The 11,859-nt window shown below is 37.0% G+C and overlaps 1 protein-coding gene across 1 annotated transcript in view; it reads left to right on the top strand.

Moving 5' to 3' along the window:
• Positions 1–1,815: 1,815 nt before the first annotated feature.
• Positions 1,816–11,859, top strand: part of rbbp8 (retinoblastoma binding protein 8) — a 116,834-nt gene continuing 106,790 nt past the window's right edge. The window contains exon 1 of the mRNA XM_069921091.1: positions 1,816–1,891. The gene's annotated coding sequence lies outside the window, so the exon portion shown is untranslated. The remainder of the gene's footprint in view (positions 1,892–11,859) is intronic.

Below are 11,859 nucleotides of genomic sequence, written 5' to 3'. Positions count from 1 at the left end.
CCAACTCCAACCAACCAATTTTCCCCTGCAACCGCTGCAACCATGTCTGCCTGTCCCGCATCGGACTTGTCAGCCACAAACGAGCCTGCAGGTGACATGGACATTTACCCCCTCCATAAATCTTCATCCGCGAAGCCAAGCCAAAGTAAGTACAACATCTTCTTAAAAAGTGTATGCTTGTAGAGCCTTTGCATCATTCGATTGATGACCATTTAAGAGCTTTATCTATACAAGCTAAAGGAATTCGATACTTGATGCCAAAATTATTCTCTAGTAAATACTTAGCTCTTTCAAATCCTCTATCTGAAGACATATGTTGACAACTTTTTACAAGTTCCTTTGGCCGTCCTTCTGTGTACATTTCTGAATAATAAAGATAATCTTCAGGGTCTAGACATTTGTTATCAATATTACATCTAAACGATCTCATGAATGCTTGGTACTGAAGTGGGTCTCCATCGAAGTTTGAATCTCCTTAGGCAAAGAAGTCAGACTGTAGCTGGATCAATGATCCAGCTATTTCATTGTTTCTTCTTCGACATAATAGTTTGTTCTTCTGTTCCCTGCCTTTTGTAGCAGGTAATTTATCTGGAAACCTTAGAAGTAGGTGCACCCATATTTCTGATGTTTGACTTGAATGCCAAAGAAGCTGCAGCATTTAACTGAACCCATGCTCTGTCAGCAGATTTTACCACTGATACACGTGGCTTGGCTACATCATGTTCTAGTAGGCTTTGTTCTCGTATATGCATGTCTTGTACCCTGTGGTGCCAAGACCCTGTGGTGTCTTAATAATTGGTTTTGTTTCCTGCATCTCTTTCTTAAAATATGACTCCATAACATCATACATTTTAGGTAATCTACTTCTAGCACCAGATACCTCTGAACCTTCTAGTGCATTCGTCAAGGAATCAATAACAACTCTTTTTCTTAATTCAATTTGCTCCTTTTTTCCTTCTTAGCTGCTTCCTTATTTGCTCCTTTTTCTTCCTTTGCTACTCCTGCTTTAGATCCGCTTCTTTTCGAAGCTGCTCCCGCTTCAGCTGTTTTTTTTTCGTAGCTGCTCCCCCTTTAAGGAAGCCCTTTATTTCAAAACCATATTTATCCTTAATCCTGCATCAATAGTGGCTTTTACAGCTCTTGATTTTAAACATGTTGATGTTATACTGGAAGCTCTGAAAGCTTGCTCAAGAAGAACTTCATTTGCTTCTGCTTTCCCCAATTGATGCACTGCCACCTGCTTGTATTTTTTTCCTACAGGTCAGATGTTGTCTTCTTTATCCAATTCAAATAATACATCTGTTGCATCCTCAGCCTTTTCCTCATCTTTTGGTGACACATATACAGCCATTTCCACATTGCTGCCTTCATATTCAGTCGTTGTTTTTTTGCCACGATTTTGCATTCCCATCAACCAAAGCCTTGGTTTCTTCTCTTGCCAGCTTCAATCTTCCAATGAGAACCTTTATTTCCATTTGTTTCAAATTTCTGATGGCCGTTCTTCTCCAAGTTCCACAACCTTCACGTCTTTAATATGTTGCTCCTTAAGTCAGTTGCTGCTTCAACCATTTTTACTCGTCTTGTTCCACCGTCCTTCGAGCACATACAACACAAGCCAATTCAACAGCACCCAATGGACTAATGGCAGCAAAATCCAAACTGTGTTCAAACTTTCCACTACATCAGGGTCAACTAAAGTTAAGGGCATTTCACTCACCTTTCTCGATGGCTCCATCTAATTCAACTCCTCCAGCGCATCATCCGAGAATGTACTGCGCATGCTCCGAGAATATACTGCGCATGCTCCAAGAACTGCGCATGCTCATAGTTACCAAGATGGTTGCGCCCAGCCAAAACCCACTCGGAACCAACACGACACCGACCTAACGAGGTAAGTAAACATATTTAACCAATTTTGGCCCCTACACATAAAGACGATACCTTTAAAAACTATCGCCTGTTAATAATCATCATTTTCTCCTCCCCCCCCATTTCTTATTCACAAGCTACACTCTCCAAAAACTCACGATTAAATATCCACATACATGCTGATAATGGCAACTCTCATTGCATCCATTGTCACATAGATATCTGATTATAGATGAATGGAAGCTTTCTCCAATTAAGAAAGCTGCAGTTATTGTATTGAGTTTCCCGCTCCTTTCCCATCATCCCTTGTGAAACAAACTCCGGCGACTCAGTCATTCTCTTTCCCTGATTGTTTGCAGTCTGGAGGTCGAATTTGAACTGCTGATCTATATCACCTGTACCAGCATTTTTCAACCTTTTTTTGTGGCATCGGAAGACCTTAATGCTTTCCAATTTTAATAATTTCATAATGGGTGGTCATTTCTTCCTAAACTTTGTAATGCCTATCCTTATCTTCCCTGTCTTTCTCCTTTAAGTTGGTCTATGCAACCGATTTCTCTAATTTTTTTGACATGTATCTCTTTTGTTGGAGGAGTGTCAAAATTTATTTTAGCACTTATGACGTACCTTTGGACATTCTGACCCTATTAAAATTATTTTTTTAATGGAAAGGAGAATTAAATATAAATTGCAGTGATGGCTTGGTCTTGGTTCTCATGAACAGTTGCCCTAATTTCAAATCAATATTTCTATTTTTTTTTGTCCTGTTCCTTCAGTTACCTATAACTCTTGGTCTGGTAGTTGAATTCCAGAGATCCACAGCCTTAGTCAGAAATTTACATATAATCTCTTATGATGTAAATGGCAGAGTTGATGCTCTTTTGTGCTGGAACTATCTTTTTAATCATTTTGAAAACCTCTTAAATTTTTCTTGGTGACAACAGTATTAATTTTGAAGACAAGTTAGTGCAATTCTATTAGAGCGTGGAACTTGGGTTCATAAGGAGTGTGAATGATTTCCTCCCGATGCTCATGTTTCCTCTCACATTCTAAAAATATATGGTGTTAGTAGGTTCATTGGTCATATAGGTCCATTTGGGTAGCGCAGGCTCTTGGGCAAGAAGGACCTGTTACAGCTGTATCTCTAAATTTAAAAAAAAGTCTCTTTTGCAAGAAGGCACACATTTGCATGGTGCTTTCTCTGTTGCTTCATCATTCATGGAGGTTAAAACAATACACCATGCTCAAAATGTGGTCTTTATTAAGGTTATTCAGGTTTACTTTTATCACTTGACCTGTATGCCACCTCCTGCCATAACATCTGGTATTGCATTAGTTCATCATACTTTGGGTACTACTTTTTGAACTGCTAAATCCCTTTGTGTTTCCTTGTCATCTAAATTTTCCCAGTTTCTAAGAATAATTATAACTTTTATCAGATATGCCATGCACATTTAATCGATCATTAAATGCATTTAGTGCTTTTTTTTTGCTTCATCTTATTTTGAACCTCTTGTTTAATATGTGCAGTTCTGTGCATAATAGGATTCTATTCAAATTATTGTTGGACACAATTAAATATCTTCTTTTATTCTATATAATGCCTTTCACCATATTAGGGCATCCTAAAATGGATTACACCCACATATATTTTGCAACAGATGTAATGAAAGAACCATGCCTGTTCATTTGCAAAAGGACTTCCAAGCATTTTTATAAAAAACATTAATTGAAGAATATTTTGTCCAAAATATGAGGGAGCTTCATGGGAGCAATAGACAACTATTTTTTTTTACACTGAGTAAAAACATTTGATTGCAGAAGTAGGTCTTGAGGGCATTCTTTTTTTGGATGAAAGAAACATTGCCACATTTGTGGGAAATTACAGATCTTGATGCTAAAGACTTGCCTTCAAATAATTCTACAGAGCTCTACCTGAAAAACAGAGAAGCATCAGTTTAACATTTCTGAAAGATGACACCATCAACACAAGAGTGTGCCACTGCGCTGAAGTGTTGGGCTGGGTTTTGTGTTCATTTCTGAAATGGGGCATGAATCCATGTACTCTGATAAGCATGCCACCAACTGAGTTGCAACTACATAGAGGTGCCAGGAAACAACCCTGCAGGATACGACACTTGTTTTCAACCACTGTTCTTAACCACTCCCATCAAACAAGTCTTTCAACTTTGGTTTTGCCAGCTTTTGTTGTAGGCTTCTGTGTAAGTACAGTATTTATGTGCAGGCAAACTCTCCACCATGAATCAAATAGTGTCCATTATGTAGCAAAGACAAAGATACATAACAGATGCCCTTCATCAAAGTATGAGAAAATGCTGCAAAGCGTCCAAACAAAAGAGTGGGGGGGTGGAGGGTGGCATGGTAGGAGATGATAGGTGGAGTTTGTCTTTGCTACATAAATTACACTGTGACATGCTGAGCTTCTCCAGCATTTTGTTTTCACTTCAACCACAGTGTCTACAGAATTTTGTGATTTACTCCACAAACCTCCATAAATCTTCGTCCGCGAAGCCAAGCCAAAGAAGAAAGAAGAGAAGAATGGTTATGTGAAAAAAAAATCTAAAACTGATGTATTTAAACTGAATGTACTTTATAAAAATAGCACTTGTGTTTACAAGGACCTTGAAGTTAGAAATTTCTGTCTCTTTTTAGATGCAAATCCAAAATGAAATGAAGAACTATCCTTTGTTCTTTCCCTATGTTTATAGAGTAAGGGAAGGGGGCCAACAGTCTGTCAAGGCCCTAATTGCTCTGATTATCATACTACAAAGTCAGCTTGTGCATTCAGCAATTTGTAAAACAATTTTTTGCTTGATTGTTGTGGGAGGGGAAAATGTAAATTGAAAGAAATGCTGCTCACTGCTCTTTTCTATAAATTCTGGACTGTAATATCCAGGATAATCTTGGCTAAATGTGACTGTCACTAGGTTGTACATGACTCGCCATATAAAATTACTTTGACAATGTTGATCACAGCAGCCAGTTTTTACATGACAACTTGTTTTGGCTTCTACTACATTCCACCTTGTTTGCTTTGTTTTGAAGCTTGCGCATTTCCAAATCCATTTATGAATCCTCCGTTTGCCCTTTTTGTTAATCTTTATTATAGTTTAAATTACATTTCCATTACTTGTTACTGTTTTTCCAAATGATTACCACTGCTCAGATGTACTTATCCTTGAGCTTATAGCTCTGCTACTGTGTTGTAAAACATACATACTTCTCAATGTAGCAATACACTTCTTTCTCTTTCACATGCTAAGTTAATTAATGTGCATCTCTTCTTTTTAGTGATTTTTAATTTAAGGACTTCTATCTTTTTTAAGTTTTAAAAAAAACAAGTTTATATGTGAATGAAATGGGAGAGTTTTTTTGTGGCCATGTCCTTAAGAAAGGTAATAAAAAATTTCAAAATGTTCATGTTTCGGTGAATGGTTGGCAGGTACTGTATGTACTCTGTGCTGGCTTTTACTCTTGCCATTCTGATACAAGTACCAACATGTCTTCACCTAAAATATCATCCTTTTAGAATTTAGAGGTTTAATATAAAACATTTATTTAAGAATTTAACTAATAAGATTGGGGAATATTTTGCGCATCGCAAGTTTTTGTTTTAACAGATCACCACTAAAGGTATACCTAGAGAATTTGCTTTGCACATTGAAGTATGTACACTGTACTTTACTGGACTAGACATGTTGTGGCTGATGGCTTACGTACAAGATGTTGTCACTAACCCCATGGCAATTTTTTTTAAAGATTAGTATGTGTTGGGGGGGGATGCTTGCATAATTATTTAAATTTGATATCCTACTTGGCATGCTGATCAGAATGCCTTTAAGCTTTGCATATGGACTTAAAGTAGAGACAGTTTTGAACTAATTGAATATTTGGCAATATTTGAAAAGTTCAACAAAGCAATGATTATAATGCTGGGGATTGCAATGTTTTTACCAATACAAATCAACCAAAAGGTTACATTTATTCATGAAATTTATAAAAGATGGATGTCATTTCCTAAAGTATACTACCATTCATTTGTGTATGTACAAAATGTGGAACACCACAAAGTTAAAATTGCTTTGGTAGGAATAATGTGAGGGCCTTTACAATGGTGATTTCTCCATGATGGACAATGAATCTTAGGCTTGCACCCATTGAATCAAGATTCAACTTTCTCTTTCTCACTGAGAGAATTCAATATAGCTCCAACACATATATCTGAACTTTGGAATGTGTGATCCTAATGGCAGTCACCTGATATTCTTAATTTGGATAAATACTGTGTAATCTGCACATAACTTTCTAAATAATCAACATTTAACAAGTTAGCCATTTTCATACATCTAATCTAAGTAAAAGAATCTGCTTATTTGTGATTCAATTCCAACGAATGTTTTTTTTGTAGTCCTGTCCTAATTATTTGAGGCTGATTATTGGGAAATCATGCCAAAAGTACTATTGTCCCAAATTGTATTTTTGATGGCACTTTGCCTTCTTATGAATATGCACAGGCTGGTGCATAGTTTGGTTTGTGCAGTTGTACAAATTTCCTGTGTCAAATGCAGAAATAAGTTTGTTCACCACTTGTTCATATCTGCCCTCTGAAGTCGTCCAGCAGCCAAAAAGATCCCCCCAAAAAAGGTTTATTTTCAACTTCATTGAAAATTTTAATTAAAGACTGTTCTCAAAATCTTATCAAAATAGCATAATCAGTTTTGTGAGGGAAGAGCAGAGATTAGTTACTACAAAAAAATGTTGAGATCACTAGGCTAGGCTGGAGCAAAGCATCTTCATGCTGACATGGTTGTCTTGAACACTCAGAGCATAGATCCATGTCATAATCCCCAATCTGTTATAGAAGAATTTGGGAATGCAAATGTCCAGAGCTTCAAATTTAAGGGTGGGGCAAAGAATATAGCACATTATGCACCTTGACTCTGACATGTTCAATGTTCTTGATTGGAATTGAATCTGATACAGAAATTGAAGAATGACAAATTGCAGCAGAGTTAGCGATGTGTAATTAGCATATTTGCAATTATTTTGATAGTCGAATCTTAGCAGGTCCCACAAGCTGCAACAAAAAACAAGGAAAAGGGTCATTTTTGAAATTAATGTATGTGATTGGATTCTCTTTGGGTAATCACTTGGGATTGAGGATGAGGTGCTTCCTCTCTGGTTATGCATGTTCTTGTGTGACTGGGGCCAGTGAGGGAACTTGAATTCTCTCCTCGATGAGGCAGAAGGAGTTAGTTGTGGCAGTTGGTTGATAATTTCTGAGTTGATACACTTCTTCAACCATTCCAAATGTTCCTTCTATAATAGACAGGATGTAGAGTTGGAAAAGTGGCAGACGCAGTTTAATCTGGATGTATGAAGTGATGCACTTAAGGTCGAACACGTGGTTAATGGCAGGATTCTTAACAGTGTGGAGCAACACACAAATTTTTGGGGTCCAGGTCCAAAGATCCTTCAAGGTTGTCATGCAAAAAGGTGTATGGCCTTCAATAATTGGGAAATTGAGTTAAAGAGCCATGAGGTAATATTGCAGCTTTATAATACGATGAGTATTGCATTCAGTTATGGTTGCCTCATTACAAGAAGGAGGTAGATGCTTTGAAATTAGTGCAAAGGAAATTGACCAGGATGTTGTCTGGATTGGAAAACATGTCAAATGAACAAGGTTGATACAGGTTTTCCCTTTGGAGTAATGGAGAATGAGAGGTGATGAAATAGAGGGATCCAAGATTGAGAGGCTGCGATAGGCTGGACAGGGAGCATATTTTTCCTGGGGTGACAGTAGCAAATAACAGAGGATAATGGTTCATGGTGAGTGGAGGGAAGTTTAAAGGAGATGTCAGAAGTAATTTTTTTTTGTAATGCATTGGCAAGTGTGGTAGTGGAGGCTGATACAGTAGGACATTCAAAAGACTCAGGCACATGGAGCAAAATAAATAGAAGGTTAGAGGTGTGAGGTAGGACAAAATTAAATTGTTGTGGAGTAAGCTTGGATAGATCAGCACAATGTCATGGGCTGAAGGGCCAGCAATTCCAAGCATTATTTCCAAAAGGCTTTAAAAATACCCTTGAATATTTTCCCCTGTCCACGTGGTAGTCTATTTCTGTGATCATTTGCAACAAAGTATCAGGTGTTGGGATTAGGACTGAGGAAGCCTGCCTTATGAAATTGACTGAGTACAACAAGAACCCCAATACTAGGATGGTGGTCAAAGAAAGGGTGTTGAAGTTGGTTCACGTGTCCTTCCAATGTATGTGGAGAAATATTGGTTGTGCCTTTCCAATGCCTGGTGTAGGTGGTTCAATTTTTGGATACATTAGTTGATATTTATCACTGCTGCCTGTTGTATCATGAGTTTGTACCAATCTAATTTATTAATCTTGAAATACATTTTCCTGAATCAACCAAAGGCTGTTTTGAGATGTGAGAGAATTTCATCCAGGCCTTGCTCAGCTGAGAGGTGGCACCCAAAATATGAGCATTGGTCTGAATTCCACTGTCTCACCTTGAACCAAGCCCATCTTTGTGTGCTTTACAAAACAAGTCAGCAATGACATAGAACTTAGACTCAGCACTCAGAAAATCAGGCATTGTCTTATACTTCTGGTTGATTACTCCATCTACCACCTATTCTTTAGATCAAGGTTTTTCTGCTGACCCTGTGTCTCTAAATGCCTGGCATTTCTCATGAGAAATGGTATTTGCAAATCAACGTGAAATTCATCAATTACATAAAAGAAACATAATCTTATCATTCGATGTTGATTTTGAGTAAGAAAAGAAAAAGCAAGAAAAAAAAACAAGCTCCCATCTACCCAGGGGGGAAAAAAAGGAGAGAAATAGTCAATAGAATTGAAGAGAGGAGATTAAAAAAAAGAAAAAGGTTTCATTAGATTCATCTACTAACAAGGGACAAATATCTTATCTGAAAGCCCTGGTAGCTTCCTGATGCAAGGGGATGTATTGATGATATGGACTCCAAATTTTTAGAAAAACATTTTATTTTTTTCTTAGGTTATAAGTAATTTTCTCCCGGGGAATACAAGAATATATTTCCTCTTTCCAATGGGTCATAGCTAGATGGGAATCAGATTTCCAGGTAACCGCTATACACTTCCTGGCCACTGACAATGCAATCTTTTCAAATTCTAATTGGGGTTTCAACAGCCTCATTTTAGGTCTTTCACCTGCTATATTTCCCAATATAAACAATTCCAGTGTCTGAATAAATCAAATCATAGTGATTTGTTCTAGAAAATTTCCCAAATCTTTCCAGAAAGGTCTTACCTTGGAACATGACCAGTTGAATGAAAAAAGGTTCCTGTTTCTTCGCCACATTTAAAACATTGATCTGATATTTCTGATTTTAATTTGTATAATTTTTGTGGCATAATGTGTAGTTGGTACAAAAAATTGTATTGTGCCAATTTATACCTTAAGTTATTATATAAAAAAGAATGTGTTGCCAAGAGCCCAATATCTCTTCCAGACTTGACCAATTCCATTTCCTCAGAAGTTTTTTCCAAGAGTTAAACAAAAGCATCAGGAAATTCCTCTGGAAGATTAAGCCACCCAGAGTCTCTATTGATAAATTATCATGGGATTATGAGATGGGTGGTTTGAAGTTCCCAGACTTCAAGAAATATTATTGGGTAGCCCAAATGAAATTTGTCACCTCCCTCTTTGACGGAGGAGGCAAGACTTCTTGGGCAAAAATAGAGCTATGCAAGGTTGGAGAGAGGATAGCAGAAGATTTTTTATAGAAATGGAATTCAAAATTAATTTCAGGTGTAAAAGAAGCCCCCTTACTAAAGCATAATTAATATTTGGAATAAAATAAACTATCAAATCAGGACTCCTAAACCCCTCTAACTCAAAATGAGTTTGTTTATTCATTTAACAATGGATTCTTAAATCCTGGCTACCTGGTCTCAAAAAGGGATCAGGTGTATCGAGGATTGTAATGAACATGGGAAATTAATGTCCCTTGGTTAATTAAAAGCCAAATATGAAGAAACTAATAATACTACTTTCTGCTACTTTCAATGAAGATCTTATTTAAGTGCAGTGAAGCAGAGACTCTGGTTTGAAAGGTGGCTACAAGTAAGTATATTTCAAAAGTGCATTTCCTACTTCAAATGGGTACCCCAAATGGTTACATACATCTAGACAAAGATGGGAAACGGATTTGGATATAGTGATTGATAAAAAAAAGCTGGTTCGACTTACTTTGGGACAGCGTGACCAATTTGAAGTTTTTCTTGGTAAAAATGACAATCATGCTGGTTTTCAACATAACTCGTGCACTGTGGACTCTGGTTTCTAATTGCCCCCAGTGTTAACTTAGTAAAGTTAATATCTTCTCCTCTGCCCCTTTGAAACAGTTATTTTGCTGTGACATGACTCGATCCAAATACTTTGTCAGGAGAAGGACACCACTGATTTTGGTCTTCTCTTCTTGCTAGATGTTTACATTTTTCCAAATTGCCCAAGAGGATTAGTTTAAAATTGATTTTCCTCGTGATCTGCATAGAAGCCTTCAGCCTCATTTGAAGCTTCTTGAATTGGGAAAAATAATGAGTGGCTTGCATCTTGTTTCTGTGTTCAATTGAGCCAAACAATGTTCAAATTCATTATCAGAATACAGCAAAACCCATGTAATCTGGAAATCACGTATCCAGAAGCCTCAAGCAATTGACAAAAAAATTGTGGAAAATAAATAGCTAAAAATTCCAGAAATTTAAAATTGGTATGCCTCATTGTATTTCACCAATCACACAACTTCCAATATACTTATCTGGCATCTCCCAATCCCCGTAAGTGCTGGTTACCAGGGCTTTCACTGTACATACAACCCTGAGATTCTTTTTCACGCAGGCCAGGCAGAAATTCTACTTATTGGTGCCTGTAAACTGTACTCAAGAAGAAAAATATGTATACGAAAGAGAGAAATGTAAATTAAAAGGAAAATAAACTGTGCAAACACAAATTAAAATAGTCAATAATAAATAAGCAAAGTAAGAATCCTTGAATGAGTGTTTCGGAGTCTGATTGAGGGGTAGCAACCACTCGTGAACCTAGTGGTACGAATCCTGTGGCACCTTTACCTCTTTCTTTTAAAAAAAAATTATTTTTCACACTATGAACCATATTAACCAAAATACATACAAACATTTCCCTCTTGAATAGACAGTGTCATTTTCCCCCCTCCCTTCCACCCCCTCCCTATCCACTAAACGTTCAACATATACAATGCAATAAACCTATTAAACAATGTCATCACACAATGAAAATGAACAAGAAAATTGTGTCCTCTACTTTTTACACACTGGGTCAGTTCATTTTGTCTTCTCATTATGTCATTTTAGGGGGTGGAGGTCCGCGGTAGGCCCTCTCTGTTGTGTTCCATGTGCGGTTCCCAAATTTGTTCAAATACTGTGACGTTATTTTTTCCAATGGAATATATTTATTCATTTCTATGTACCATTGCTATACTCTCAGGCTCTCTTCTGATTTCCAGGTTGACATTATACATTTTTTTGCTACAGCTAAGCCTATCATAATAAATCTTTTTTGTGCTTCATCCAAATTGAGGCCTTGATAATTAAAAGATTTATAACAAACATGTACATCAAGCTGCAAGAGAAAGAGAACGATGAAATAAGCTGTAAACCCAAACAAAAGTGGGAACAAGATCTAAACATAAAGATAAAAAATGAAACATGGGAAAAGCTATGCTCCGGAACGATGAGAAATACAATAAACACGAGGTTACGCATGATACAATATAATTGGTTGCACAGGCTATACACCAGGCCCCAAAAGTTAAATAAATGGGACCCAACAGTATCAGATAGATGTTTTCGCTGTGAGAAGGAAACTGAAACAACAGTACATGCAATTTGGGCATGTGAAAAAGTGGAAAAGTTTTAGGAAAATCTAAATCA

The sequence above is a fragment of the Narcine bancroftii genome, chromosome 2 (assembly GCF_036971445.1).
Source record: "Narcine bancroftii isolate sNarBan1 chromosome 2, sNarBan1.hap1, whole genome shotgun sequence".
NCBI lineage: Eukaryota > Metazoa > Chordata > Chondrichthyes > Torpediniformes > Narcinidae > Narcine > Narcine bancroftii.
The sequence above is the reverse complement of the archived record's forward strand: the minus strand, read 5'-3'. Positions and strand labels throughout refer to the sequence as shown.